This window comes from Nerophis ophidion, linkage group LG10, assembly GCF_033978795.1.
Source record: "Nerophis ophidion isolate RoL-2023_Sa linkage group LG10, RoL_Noph_v1.0, whole genome shotgun sequence".
Taxonomy (NCBI): Eukaryota; Metazoa; Chordata; class Actinopteri; order Syngnathiformes; family Syngnathidae; genus Nerophis; species Nerophis ophidion.
The window spans coordinates 51,952,016-51,965,993 of record NC_084620.1 but is presented as its reverse complement, the minus strand read 5'-3'; the positions used below and the strand labels follow the sequence as shown (position 1 = coordinate 51,965,993).

The 13,978-nt window shown below is 38.9% G+C and overlaps 1 protein-coding gene across 2 annotated transcripts in view; it reads left to right on the top strand.

The window, feature by feature from the left end:
- Positions 1–12,109: 12,109 nt before the first annotated feature.
- lrmp (lymphoid-restricted membrane protein) overlaps positions 12,110–13,978 on the top strand; it is a 135,786-nt gene continuing 133,917 nt past the window's right edge. For both annotated transcript variants that reach the window (XM_061914062.1, XM_061914063.1), the window contains exon 1: positions 12,110–12,284. The gene's annotated coding sequence lies outside the window, so the exon portion shown is untranslated. The remainder of the gene's footprint in view (positions 12,285–13,978) is intronic.

Genomic DNA, 13,978 nt, shown 5'->3' with positions numbered 1-13,978 from the left:
TGATAGTTTATATATCAACAGGCACGAGCACACATAGGGCCCTATGGGTGCTTGAGCCCCTGCCCTTTTTTGCCTCGTCTTTAAAAAGTGCCCTCTGCCTGTGTGTGTGTGTTTTTTTTTATTTTTTATTTTGTTTAAACAACATTAAAAAAATTCCTGTTAGGGATGTAAAAAAACAAAAACAAAAACAAAAAACAGCGGTACAAAAACTCCACTTTTATTTGTAATGCCGGGTTCCGCCAGAGGGAGAGAGAGAGAATGCGAGTGAATGAGTGAGTGAGTGAGAGAGAGGAGAGAGAGCCAACTGCGCCCCTGAGGAGACGTGACAGTGGAGCAACTTGAACCTGTGAGTTATGGTCTAGTCGCCGTCCACTTTATCAGCACCTGCTATGGGTCATATTTCAGAAAAAAGCTGTATTATTCTATTATTCAATGTGTCAGCTTCTGTTTTTGCCGGACGTCGGAGCACGGCGCATCACTTGAGCACGGCGCATCAATTTCGCACAGAGCAGAGCGGATCGTGCGGGACAGAAAGTAGTGTACAAAATACAAAATAAAACACCGGGTTAGTTTTCAAAATAAAATGCACTGTGTTTACGGCGGATCACATTTCTCTCACAGTAGAGGTTTAGATATAAAGTTGTATTGCGTTTCAGTTGTTTAGTCTGAGCATTAAGTGAGAAAAACCATAAGTTACAACTTGATGGTGTTTTCATCAAGTTAAAGGAAGAAGGACAGATTTTCACATTGAAGTTTTTTTCATTTGGGTATTTATTTATTTTCAAAGTTCATGTTGCACTGTTCAATGTTCAATAATAAAGTGCTTATCTTTAACAATAAATAGCCTAAAAATAAACCAGTTTTTTGTTGCTTTTCATGTCTTCCAAGCCTATGATAATGTGAATTAACTCATTATGACAATAATTTGTTGACACAAAGGAAATGGCAATCACTTTTACCTACAAAGGACACACAGCTAAGTAGTTAGCTTCCTATTAGCAAGTTTAATTTTACATTAATTTCCATATTGTGTAAAGGACCAAAACAAAAAAATGTCCTGCCCTTTTCTGACTTTGAGCCCCTGCCCCTCTATAATCATGTGCACGTCCCTGTATATCAATGTTGAAATATTAACATTGCAACACATGCCAATACGGCCTTTTTAGTTAATTTTAAATTTCCCGCGGAGTTTCCTGTTGAAAACGTCGCAGAATGATGACGCGTGCTTGTGACGTTATTGGTTGGAGGGGACATATTAGCCCAGTACCACTCACGGCTAAAAGTCCTCTCTTTTCATCGCGCAATTACACAGTATTTTGGACATCTGTGTTGCTGAATCTTTTGCAATTTGTTCAATTAATAATGGAGACGTCAAAGAAGAATGCTGTTGGTGGGAAGCGGTGGATTGCAGCTGCCTTTAGCACCGAAACACAGCCGGTGTTTCTTTGTTTGTTGTAAAGCTTTAACACAGAGCGGTCAAGCGAACATTTTTCTCTATGTCAACCAGCAAGTTTTGGGATGGGAAAATTGTGATATTAAGTTGGCCTTTATCGGAGACTTCAGTGGATTACGTAACCTCATCCTGCAGCTGAAAAAGGCAGCTGTGATCATGGCTCCTTGGCTTCTCTCAGAGACACTGGCTTTCACCGCAGCCATCCGACTTTCAGGTCTGACTTCATAATTTCACAAAAATACAGTACTAGTAACACAAAAAGCAGATAAGGGATTTTGTTTTTTATACACTGAATTTTTAATCCGATTTTTTTACACATACTTTTACACACAAATGTTTTTACACCAATATTTTACACTCAGTTTGCAAAAATTGTATTTTACACTGCTTTTTATACACTTTTTACTCACTATTTTTACACCGATTTTTTTTTAAACAATTTTTACACAAATTTTTTTACACTGGTTTTGTACACCAATTTTTTACACTGACTTTTACAAACTGATTTTTTACACTGACTTTTTTAAACACTGATTTTCAAACACTGAATTTTTCACACATATCTTTTTACACTGACTTTTACACACAGATTTTTTATACACTTTTTTTACTCGCTGATTTTTTTAAAACAGAATCTTTTTACACTGACTTTTACACCCTGGTTTTTTTACACCATTTTTTTACACTGAATTTGACGTACAGATTTTTTACTGCAATTTTATTTTACATTGACTTTTACACACTGCAATTTTTTTACACCGATTTTTTACACTCACTTGTACGCCCTTATTTTTTACGCCAGTTTTTTACACTGAGTTTTACACACTGATTTTACACAATTTTACACTGAATTTTATAAACGATTTTTAAACACTGAACTTTTTACACATATTTTTTCACACTGAATTTTACACAGAGGTTTTTTTACACATTTTTTACACTGACTTTTAAACACTGAATTTTTTACAAATATTTTTTACACTGACTTTTACACTGATTATTTATACCCTTTTTTAACTCGCTGATTTTTTTTAAAACATAATCTTTTTACACTGACCTTTACACCCTGATTTTTTTACACCATTTTTTTACACTGAATTTGACTTACAGATTTTTTTTACTGCAATTCTTTTTACTCTGACTTTTATACACTGCATTTTATACACTGATTTTTTTACACTGACTTATACACATTTTTTTTAATACATTTTTTACACTGACTTATTTAAACGCTGATTTTTAAACACTGAATTTTTTACACATATTTTTTTACACTGACTTTTAAACAGATTTTTTATTCACTTTTTTTAAAACAGAATATTTTACACCGACTTTTATACCCTGATTTTTCGCACCAATTTTTTACACTGACTTTTACACATATTTTTATACACTTTTTTTTAACTCGCTGATTTTTTTTAAAACAGATTTTTTTACACTGACTTTTATACCCTGATTTTTTGCACCAATTTTTTACACTGACTTTTTTAAACGCTGATTTTTAAACATTGAAATTTTTCACACATATTTTTTTACACTGACTTTTACACACGGATTTTTTTTTTACACATTTTTTGCACTGACTTTTTTAAACGCTTATTTTTAAACACTGAATTTTTTTACACTGATTTTTTTACACTGACTTTTACACATATTTTTATACACTTTTTTTAACTCACTGATTTTTTTTTAAACAGATTTTTTACACTGACTTTTATGCCCTGCTTTTTTGCACCAATTTTTTACACTGACTTTTTTAAAACGCTGATTTTTAAACACTGAATTTTTTTACACATTTTTTACACTGACTTTTTTAAATGCTGATTTTTAAACACTGATTTTTTACACTGACTTTTACACAGATTTTTTTATACACTTTTTTTTAACTCACTGATTTTTTTTAGAACAGAATTTTTTACACTGACTTTTATACCCTGATTTTTTGCACCAATTTTTTACACTGACTTTTTTAAACGCTGATTTTTAAACACTGAATTTTTTTTACACATATTTTTTTACACTGACTTCTACACACGGATTTTCTTTTTACACACTTTTTGCACTGACTTTTTTAAACACTGATTTTTTAACACTGAATTTTTTACACATATCTTTTCACACAGATTTTTTTAAACACTTTTTTTCTTAACTCACTGACTTTTTTTTAGAGCAGAACTTTTTACACTGACTTTTATACCCTGATTTTTAGCACCAATTTTTTACACTGACTTTTACACACTGAATTTTTTGTACTTTTTTCTTTTTTTTTACTCAAATTGTATAGACTGAATTGTTTTATACTAAATTTTCACGCAGACGCCAAATTCAGACAAAGCGGGGATTACACGTGCAATCAGCGCATGGTCTGCAGCCACACTGCAAAAGTACAAAAGTCCAAGAATGTTTCTAAAGATGATGTCTTCACTTCCTTCAGGGTCCAAAAACCCCTTCCTGTCACAAAGCAATAAAATACTTTTCACCCGGCGCCTCTTAATTGTGAACAAAACACAAATTAGAAAAAGCAAATGAAACATCCTTGAGCAAATGTGCCGAGTCAGCCCCCGAGCTAACACAACAGAGGGAAGGAATAATAACAATCAAAAGACAAAAATGTTCCCCAATCTCTGACAGGCGCGGAGACAAATCCAATTATTTGCGTCTGGTTGGGCAAATGTCTTCTAATGGTCCAAGTGAGGAAGTAAATAAACACAGGCGAAGGGGAAACAAAAGGATGTGATTTCTAATTAACTTGAAAGAGGAAGGGCGACTGAGCAAACCCATCTTTCATCCGCAGCCTCGGACCACTCGTTTGTTTGTAGCACAACGTTGCCGCTTCCCTGCAAATGAAATGTCAACAGATTTAAAGGCTTTGCGGCGAAGGCGCCCGCGTTTCTTGTCGATTTTATTGTTCATTAAGCTTCCCCCGCCACTTGTTTGCGGCATCTCGCCTTTGAAGATCACAAAAACAGCCCGGCAATAATTGAGTTTGTGCAATTACGGCCGACTTAATGAGAGAATGGCGGGCTTTGCCACACGACAAGATGGCCTCTATCTCGCCACAAGCGGAACGCACTTGCCTGCTGATGGATGGTCTGCTGCCGCTCACTGATTACAATAATTGCAATTAGCACTCGTTTAGACAACTCCTTAATGATGCTCTTCTCTGTACAGTCATCGACTGAAGTTAGGGAACATTCCAGCCACCATTGTACTACAGAAATGTAACTTGGAGATACTTTTTGTGGCCCCAAATTGGAACTACGCTCTAGCATTTAAGTCTTACCTTAAAACTCATCTGTATACTCTAGCCTTTAAATAGACCTCCTTTTTAGACCAGTTGATCTGCCGCTTCTTTTCTTTCTCCTATGTCCCTCCCTCCCTTGTCCGGTCCGATGACTATGGATGAAGTACTGGCTGTCCAGAGTCGAGACCCAGGATGGACCGCTCGCCTGTATCGGTTGGGGACATCTCTACGCTGCTAATCCGCCTTCGCTTGAGATGGTCTCCTGTGGACGGGACTCTCGCTGCTGTCTTGGATCCGCTTGAACTGAACTCTCGCGGCTGTGTTGGAGCTACTATGGATTGAACTTTCACAGTATCATGTTAGACCCGCTCGACATCCATTGCTTTCGGTCCCCTAGAGGGTGGCGGGGGGGTTGCCCACATCTGAGGTCCTCTCCAAGGTTTCTCATAGTCAGCATTGTCACTGGCGTCCCACTGGATGTGAATTCTCCCTGCCCACTGGGTGTGAGTTTTCATTGCCCTTTTGTGGGTTCTTCCGAGGATGTTGTAGTCGTAATGATTTGTGCAGTCCTTTGAGTGCAGTCCTTTGAGACATTTGTGATTTGGGGCTATATAAATAAACATTGATTGATTGATTGATTAATACGTGCTGGGTTGAAAACTACACAATTTGTAGCAACAATTTAGTGTGAAGTGAATTATATTTGTAGTGAAACCGCATGACTGCCGTTTTGTTGCCCCAAGGATGCGAGAACCAGGAGGGGTGAAAGCATACTTGCCAACGTTCCCGGATTTGCCGAAAGACTCCCGAAATTCAGCGCCTCTCCCGGAAGAAATTTTCTCCCGAAAATCTCCCGAAATTCAGCTGGAGCTGGAGGCCACGCCCCGTTGTGCTCAAACATGCACAGTTCAAAGCCTGAAAAGGAAGATTGCAGGCGGATCTGAAGGCATTTAAAGTCATTTTCAAAAACGACTGCTAGTCCTCCTCCTTTTCGGCCGGACGACCGCGGAGAATTAAAGTACAAACACTCCGGAGGCAGAAGTTCATTAAGAGGGGCGGACTCACCGGCTCTCAGCCATGTTTCCGTCACACAGAGGAAGTCAAGTCCGCGGGAAGTGAAGAAATCCTTCAGGATAAACGTTTTGTTCGTCAAAGATCTTGCGTTCACAAGACCGAACCTGGCGGGGGCCAGCACGTCCAAGGGCGCAGCTAATCCAGGTAGGGCTCGACACACAGCCCGCAGGTGGTGGGGGAGAGGAGCTACGAGGCGGGAAAGGAAGGCAGGAAATCCGGCCAGATGAAAAAGCTGACTGGGACGTCAAAAAACCAACGTCGAAGTTGATCATATCAGTGGGAGAGGGGCAAAGATCCAACAGTTTTTGGCGATCATACACAAGAATTGAGCTGACAGAGACGAAAATGGACGCAAACAACACAAAAACAAACAGAGCTGACAGCGAGAGACGGCGGGGCAAAGCACATAATGGCGCCATCTTCTGGAAACTCGGAAGTGAGGTTACTCAAATAGTAAAAAGTATGTGATTTTTTTTTTTTTTTTTAGTAACCAGCAAGCACAGTATACTTAGTAGAACAACTGTGTTTTTATTACTGTGTTTTTGATAGGTGTCGTCTGAAATTCAACTATTTATTTTATCTATATATATAATAAAATAACTAGAATTCACTGAAAGTTAAGTATTTCATATATATATGTATACATATATATATATATATGATCACGCCCCCCACCCCCTTCTCCAAAATCGGAGATCTCAAGGTTGGCAAGTATGGGTGAGAGCAGGTAAGAAGACTTTAATACTCCTCAAAAAACAGAAAATAAAGCAGTCTAGCAAAAATGTTCCAAACATTGGTTTATCATCGAGCACTGAGGAGTGCTCGAGTGAAAACATAAATAGACCTATGTTGTTTGGCAACAGGTGTGAGGAGAAACAGTGCTCCGCGGAACAAACAGGAAATATAACAAAATAAGAGCACTGACAGGACGTAAATACTAAAAACCAGGAAACAAACAGAAATGAAGAGACACATCGTCACATGACCCCCCCCCCCTCAAGGAACAGATTCCAGATGACCCTGGAAAAAATTGTCCAAAAGTTAAGGAAGGGCGGAGGGAGGACTTGGCGGAGGGTCGCCAAACCAAGTGTCTCCGCAGCCAGCGAGGGAGAGTCAGGTGGCGGCGACGAGTTGAACGCCGCTGCCACTGGCGAGGCGGGCGACCATGGAACGGCCACATCAGAGGCAGACGAGGAGGAGGTCGCGCAGCTGGCATCGTCGGCGGATCCGCTGCCGACGCCAGTGCAGGGTCCCACCGGTGATGCGTAAGATGTCCGCGCAGAAGATGAAGGTGGCGGCACCGTAGGGAAGAGACGATGATGGGGATGACTGCGGCGTGTGCTTGGCTGCACCGCTGCCGGTAGTAGCCCCCCCTCCACTAGGTGGATGCCAGACGCCATTCACCACTGGAGCTTTCGCCCGACTGGCAGGACGAGCAAGTGCTGGCAGGAAGAGCAGCTGTGGTGCAGCTGCTGGAAGCTGCCTACGCGCAGGGCCAGATGCTGGGGGTTCAGCTGGTGTTGGGAGTTGTGGCGCCGCGACCGGTGTGGGAACGGGTGGTCGACGTGCCGGCAAAGGCGATTGCTGTGGAGCCGGGACGGAAAGCACAGCAGGTGATAGAGAAAATGGCGGCGGTGGCCGCGCCGGTCGGAGATCCGGAGCCGGCGGCCGAGCCGGGAGGAGGGAAGGCGGCGGTGGTCGCGCCGGTCGGAGAGCCGGAACCGGCCGCCGAGCCAGGAGGAAGGAAGGCAGCGGTGGCCTCGCCGGTCGGAGAGCTGGAACCGGCGATCGAGGCGGAAGGAAAAGGTCCGAGCCTGCTGTGGGCTCAGTCCGCACAAACCTGGCTTTCAAGTCCTTTCAAGAAATGTGCGGTCCAGAACGTCGGCTGTGGATCGCCGACAGGGGTTCTCTCGGGGTAACCATATTCTTGCTCAATGATACTGCCGTTTTGTTACCCCAGGGATGCGACAACCAGGAGAGGTGAGAGCAGGTAAGAAGACTTTAATACTCATCAAAAAACAGAAAATAAAGCAGTCTTGCAAAAATGTTCCAAACATTGGTTTATCATCAGGCACTGAGGAGTGCTCGAGTGAAAACATAAATAGACATATGTTGATTGGCAGCAGGTGTGGACCGGCTGCCAATCAACGGCAAGTGAGGAGAAACAGTGCTCCGCGGAACAAACAGGAAGTATAACAAAATAAGAGCACTGACAGGAAGTAAATACCAAAAACCAGGAAACAAACAGAAATGAAGTGACGGATCGTCACAATATTTATATAGCGCTTTTTCTCTAGTGACTCAAAGCGCTTTACATAGTGAAACCCAATATCTAATTTTTACATTTAAAGCAGTGCGGGTGGCACTGGGAGCAGGTGGGTAAAGTGTCTTGCCCAAGGACACAACGGCAGTGACTAGGATAGCGGAAGCGGGGATCGAACCTGCAACCTTCAAGTTGCTGGCATGGCCGCTCTACCAACCGAGCTATACCGCCCCAATGTGCTGTTCAGACGCAGGTTTTCCTTGGTGCCTGCAGGATTATGTCCCCATAACCGCCTCTTTAGTGATAAATTGGGGAATTTTTTGTCAGATTTATCAGAAAGGTTGGTGGAAAACCATATTGTGTGACCTCTTAAATCCTTCCAACTGGTCCAGATTAGACAGGAACCTGGTGTCCAGTACTCTCCTTCCAGAATAATCCCAGATTAGGAAGGGGTGATTGACCACCATTTATGGACACTGTAATAGGTACACTATATGTCCTCATACACCATCTCGCCCTGGTTTGTTCTTATTTACCACTTTTTTTGGAATGCTCCAAAATCCACACTGTTACCTGCCTATGTGCGTACACACACACACACACACACACACACACACTGCTGTCAGTGCTTGGCGGGGCTTAAGTGGCTATAAATACTCCATGAGTGTGTCTTCCAGCAGAGTGGGAGTGGAGAGTGAAAGTGAAAGTAGATAAGAGCCACTCAGCCATTCTTTCGCCCTGGATTTGAGTTGTGAAGATTCCACAGGACGGCAGAAAATACAGAAAGTTTTTATGGGGGTTCGTTTGTGTCATTAATAGGAGGATTTTTTTTTTAGACACTGTGCAAACTATTTATTTTAGATAAATTAAGACTGATGTCTTACTTATCCTAAAATGAGCCTTGAGTTTTGAAGCAAAAATATATTTCTACACTGGATTTTTTTTTTTTACACATTTCATTTAATTACATTTTTACCCAAAAATGTTTGTAGTGAAATTCTATACACTTATGTTTTTTACACATACTTTTTACAAACTCAATTTTACACAGATTTTTTTAAACCTTTTTTTAAACATTTTTATACACCAATTTTTTACACTGATGTTTTTATTTTAAAAAAAAGACACATAATTTTTATACACCAATTTTTTTACACACATTTTTTTAACTGTTTTTCTACACTGAATTTTTACAAACTCAATTTTATACTGATTTTTAAACACTGAATTTTGTGCACCGATTTTTTTACACCGATTTTTTTATACCTTTGTTTTTTTACACAACATTTTTATACACCAATTTTTCACACTGATGTTTTTAAACATTTTTTTTTACACAGAATTTTTAGACACCAATTTTTTTACACTAATTTAAAAAAAAATATATGTTTTTATACGGAATTTTTACACAATTTTTTTAAACAGACTTTTTATATACACTATTTTTTACACATACATTTCATACACTGACTTGTTCAACCCTTAACTTTTATGCACTCATTTTTTTTATATTTTTTTATAAATAAGTTTTATACACCAATTTTTTACACAGATTTTTAAAAACTGTTTTTACACAGAATTTTTACACACATTTTTTACACAGATTTTTTCTACACTATTTTTTACACATACATTTCATACACTGAATTGTTCAACCCTTAACTTAAATGATAAATGATAAATGGGTTGTACTTGTATAGCGCTTTTCCAACTTCAAGGTACTCAAAGCGCTTTGACACTACTTCCACATTTACCCATTCACACACACATTCACACACTGATGGAGGGAGCTGCCATGCAAGGCGCCAACCAGCACACATCAGGAGCAAGGGTGAAGTGTCTTGCTCAGGACACAATGGACGTGACGAGGTTGGTACTAGGTGGGAATTGAACCAGGGACGCTCGGGTTGCGCACGGCCACTCTCCCCACTGCGCCACGCCGTCCCACTTGTATGCACTCATTTTTTAAATATTTTTTTATAAAGAATTTTTATACACCAATTTTATACACTGATTTTTTTTAACTATTTTTTACACTGAACTTTTGCCAACAAATTTTTTACACAGATTTTTTTATACACTATTTTTTTACCCATGCATTACACTGATGTTTAACGCTTCATTTTTATGCACATTTTTTTTTACACTGACTTTTACCCCAAAACATTTTTTACATACATTTTTTAAACAATTTTTTATACACACATTTTTTACACTGATATTTTTAAACATTTTCTTTTACACATAATTTTTACACACCATTTTTTTTACACTAATTTAAACCAATAACACATTTTACAATTAATTATTACACACATTTTTACACTGATTTTATGCACTATTTTTTACACAACCATTTCATAGTGTGAAATTAATTCAACCCTTAATTTTTATGCACTGACTTTTTAAACATTTTTTTACACAGAATTTTTATGCACCAATTTTTTACACAGATTTTTTAAACATTGTTTTACACAGAATTTTTATGCACCAATTTTTTACACAGATTTTTTAAACATTTTTTTGTTTACACATAGTTTTTACACACCAATGTTTTACACGGAATTTTTACAAATTTTTTTTACACTGATTTTTGTATGCACTGTTTTTTTTACACATGCATTTCATGCACTGAATTATTTAACCCTTAGTTTGTATACACTGTTTTTTTAAACACATTTCTTTACACAGAATTTTTACACACCAATTTTCTACACTGATTTTAAAAAATACATATTTTCCACAGAACTTTTACACAGCAATTTTTTTACACTGATTTTTTTTTTAAACTGTTTTTTTCCCACACAATTTTTGTACACTGATTTTTTTTATGCACTATTTTTTTACACACACATTTTATACACTGAATTATTCAACCCTTCATTTTTATGCACTGAATTTTTTAAACAATTTTTTTTTACACATAATTTTTACACACAATTTCTATGCACTATTTTTTTACATATGCATTTCATAAACTGAATTGTTTAACCTTTATTTATTTTTCCACCGATTTTTTTTATATTAGCTAATGTTTTACACCGATTTTTTTCAACACTTAATTTTTTACACAAAATTTTCACATTGATTTTTTTTGTACGTTGGATTTTTTTTTTTACACTTGATCTTTACAAACTGACTTTTTTACCCACTTTATTTTATTTTACAGTCAATTTCTGTACACGTATTTCTTTCACACTGGCTTTATATAAACTGTTTTTTTACACTAAATGTTCAGCTTTGAATTTTTTACAATTTGAATGAATAAATGAATGAATGGTTTATTTTGAGCCATGCAAACAAAACAAAAGAATGACATAAAATACAATATATATATATATATATATATATATATATATATATATATATATATATATATATATATATATATACATTATTTTTACACATATATTGAAAACATTACATGTGACTAATCTTTTGTAGATGTCAAGATTGGCTCAAAAGGGAGTGGGAAGAAGTAAACTTATTTGGTCCCACCCCTATACATATACAATATATATATATATACACAATATATAATACAATAATACATATAATATAATTCAATTCAGTGGTTGTTGCATAGATGCTATATATTATCTATATATAATACATTTAAATTCACACACACTTACATATATACATATGCACACACACATATATACACAACACACACATATATGTACACACATATATACAATCCATATACATATATACATATATATATATACACATATATTCACATTCAATTTACTTTCATAAACTGATTTGTTTTACACTGAATGTTTTATACACTTTTTTTTTTTAACAAATACTCTTTATACACACACATTTTGCTCACAATTTTGTATTTATTTAACTAAATGGTAAGCATAATTTGATGCAAAAAAAAAAAATAGTAATCCAGTTTCCAAAAAGTTGAATAAAAAGGAGTGTCCTAAATAGGTTTGGTTACAAAGAGCCAAATGAAGCTCCAGAGTTGAGGCACGTAGTAAAAGTCCCGGGTGTGAGCGCCATGATGGCCATAATCCAGTGGGGGTGAGAAAAGAAAGCTGCAGCTACTTAGCGTGAGCTGCTGAGTGGACTGCAAAGGCAAGCGGATCCAACCAAACATTGCTCAATGATGCCTTCAGGGCCTCTCTTGCGTTGGGGCAGACACCTGGATTTCTAACCAGAGGAACATCTTCTACGTGGATCCACTGGAGGGATCAGCAGGGCTGAAAATGCTGCTGTTGGATCCCCCACTGAGGGTAAGTCACCGCCCCGGGAGCGAATAATAGAAAGGAGTTTAATTCGCCAAAATTCACCCATTTAGAGTTCAGAAATCGGTTAAAAAAATATATGGTCCTTTTTCTGCAACACCAAGGTATATATTGACGGTTACATAGGTCTGGTGATAATGTTCCCCTTTAAGATTTCATCATTGATGTATAAACTATCAGACTGCGTGGTCGGTACTAGTGGGTTTCAGTAGGCCTTTAAAGGCTTTATAAGTAAACATTGATTGATTGATTGAAAGCTAAAAACGTTAAAAACCTCTAAAGCAGTAGTTCTTAACCTGGGTTCAATCGAACCCTAGGGGTTCGGTGAGTTGGCCTCAGGGGTTCGTCGACTAATTTGTTGTCACTGGATAGGTTCGCAGCCGAGTGTGAAGCGGCTGGAATGTCCATGGTTCTCTCCCGGAAAAGGGTGGAGTGCCATCTCCGGGTTGGGGAGGAGACCCTGCCCCAAGTGGAGGAGTTCATGTACCTAGGAGTCTTGTTCACGAGTGAGGGAAGAGTGGATCGTGAGATCGACAGGCTGATCGGTGCGGCGTCTTCAGTAATGCGGACGTTGTACCGATCCGTTGTGGTGAAGAAGGAGCTGAGCCGGAAGGCAAAGCTCTCAATTTACCGGTCGATCTACGTTCCCATCCTCACTTATGGTCATGAGCTTTGGGTCATGATCGAAAGGATAAGATCACGGGTACAAGCGGCCGAAATGGGTTTCCTCCGCTGTGTGAAGTGAAGTGAATTATATTTATATAGCGCTTTTGTCAAGTGACTCAAAGTGCTTTACATAGTGAAACCCAATATCTAAGTTACATTTAAACCAGTGTGGGTGGCACTGGGAGCAGGTGGGTAAAGTGTCTTGCCCAAGGACACAACGGCAGTGACTCGGATGGCGGAAGCGGGAATCGAACCTGCAACCCTCAAGTTGCTGGCACGGCCACTCTACCAACTGAGCTATGCCGCCCCGTGTGGCGGGGCTCTCCCTTAGAGATAGGGTGAGAAGCTCTGTCATCCGGGAGGAACTCAAAGTAAAGCCGCTGCTCCTTCACATCGAGAGGAGCCAGATGAGGTGGTTCGGGCATCTGGTCAGGATGCCACCCGAACGCCTCCCGAGGGATGTGTTTAGGACACGTCCAACCGCTAAGAGGCCACGGTGAAGACCCAGGACACGTTGGGAAGACTATGTCTCCCGGCTGGCCTGGGAACGCCTCGGGATCCCCCAGGAAGAGCTAGACGAAGTGGCTGGGGAGAGGGAAGTCTGGGCTTCCCTGCTTAGGCTGCTGCCCCCGCGAACCAACCTCGGATAAGCGGAAGAAGATGGATGGATGGATAATTTGTTGTGACTTCATGCTCTGTGTTGGTTTTGTTCTTTGAACAAGTAAAAAAACATATACATTTTTCTTGAATTTGAATAAAAAAAACATTTTATTTTTCAGTGCAGCCCTTTGAGACACTAGTGATTTAGGGCTATATAAATAATAATTGATTGATTGATTGATTGATTGATTAATTGATTGATTGATTGATTGATTGATTGATTGATTGATTGATTTCACTAAAGAAGGGTTTGGTGGGTGTGCATAGGAAACTGGGTACCTCCAACAAAGTTAAGAACCACTGTGTCAGGCTTTCCCCTGACATATTGTCTATGTTTTAGTTTTTTCCTCTGCATT